Here is a 1,963-nt window from a genome sequence, read left to right as displayed (position 1 = left end):
CAGCATCCCCAGACCCCCCCACCCATCCCCAAGGATCCCACAGTTGCCCCCACCCCGCTGGAATTACCCCAACCTCTCCTCCCCCGGCTCCCTGGGGCAGGTGGGCTTCACTCCACACCTCGGCCATGGCCTTGGGCTCCCTCTGCATGGCTCCAACCCACTCGTGTCAGTCTTCCCGGCATTATCCCAAAGGATCCATCCCTCTGGGGTCTGCAAAACCCAACCCACCCACCCCCCAGCGTCGGCAAAGTTTGCAGAGGAAGGATCTTACCAGGAAAAGGGGGATCCCAGTGCCCCCAGTTCCTCACACCCCCCACCCCAGGGAGGCAAAACACCCTGATGGTGTCAGAAATCCGGGTTTTGCTCCACGGAGAGTTGATGAGGCAGGGGTGGGAGCAGTGCTGGGTGAGGGGGCTGGAAAGATCTTGCCAGGGCAGGTTCTCATGGGCTGAGCCCATGAACCCAAACGCTGCCTGGACCATAAAGGCAGCCCTTGGGGTTTGGGGCAGAGTGGCTGGAGGCCTGGAATTTCCCCAGGAACAGGGCAAGATGGTCAGGAATCAACAAGTTAAATATTAATAGGTAAAACCTGCAGGGAATGTTTGAAACCAACCAGGGAAGCTGGGATGAGGATGAGCTGGCAGGACCCTGAGGCTCTGAGGGCTTTGCCTTAACCTCCCAAACCCCTCTGGGGATAAATGTTTATCCCTCTGGGATAAATGGAGGTAAAAAATCCGGGATGGAGTGAGAAGAAGAGCTTTGATAATGGTGCAGGAACAAATATTCTCCTTTGGGCTCCTCCACACAGCCTGGCACTGCTGGGAAGAGCCAAAAGCCACTGGAGGTGGCCCCGAGTCTGAGCCAGGTGATCTTGGGGTGCAGGTTGTTCCCTGCAGATAAAATACAATGAAGGAATTTATGGAGGTGTTTGATGGAGAAGGAGACAGGGCTGATAGGATTTATCACCTCTGTCACTCTGCGCTGCCCAAATGGCATCTGTGATGAAGAGGCTGGCTGCCACCAACAGCAAATTAAAGAGGAATTGGACTTGATAGTAAAATTAGCTGTGACTGAGCAGATCTAGACCCAGGGGCAGGGATGGTCATAAGTACCAGGCAGAAGGAGGCTGGCAGGGCTGCAAAACCCACTGTCCATCTGGGCATGGTGAAGAGCAGGTGAGCAGCCAAGGCCTTGCCAGGCTGGCCTGGAAGGAGGGCAGGGGGTCCCTGCAGGGAGGGAGCCCTGTTCCCAGGCTCTGGGCATTGCTGGCACATGGTCCTGTCTTCAGGCCTGGTTTGCCCCCCGTAGGGACAGGGCTGTGGGAGGAGAGGGCTGGGGGTTCCTCCTGGCACCCGTCCCTGGGGGATGCAGGGTGGGTGCAGAGCTGGGGCCTGAGCCCACCTCCCATGGGAGCTGCCCTGGTGCCAGAGCCCTCCCTGCTGTGAAACGCTGCGGGTGCCCCGCACACACGGGCACGCACGTGTGCACACGGGCAAGCACGGAGATGCACACCCATGTGTGCATGGAGTGGTTTGGGTTGAAAGGGACCTCAAAGATCACCCAGTGCCACCCCCTGCATGGGCAGGGACACCTCCCACCAGCCCAGGCTGCTCCAAGCCCCATCCAACCTGCCCTTCAACACTGCCAGGGATGGGGCAGCCACCCGCACCCACGCGTGCACACCCACGTGTGGACATACATGCACACATCCCTGCACACACGTCCATGCACACACATCCCTGCACATGTGTCCATGCACACACGTCCCTGCACACATGTCCCTGCACACACACACACACTTGTGCACACACCCACACACACACACGCGCTTGTGCACACGCACTTGTGCACACACACACTTGTGCACACACACACTTGTGCGCGCACACACTTGTGCACACACACACACTTGTGCGCACACACACACACGTGTGCACACACACACTTGTGCACACACACACAC

The sequence above is a fragment of the Chaetura pelagica genome, unplaced genomic scaffold (assembly GCF_000747805.2).
Source record: "Chaetura pelagica isolate M959 unplaced genomic scaffold, ChaPel_1.0 scaffold520, whole genome shotgun sequence".
NCBI lineage: Eukaryota > Metazoa > Chordata > Aves > Apodiformes > Apodidae > Chaetura > Chaetura pelagica.
The sequence above is the reverse complement of the archived record's forward strand: the minus strand, read 5'-3'. Positions refer to the sequence as shown.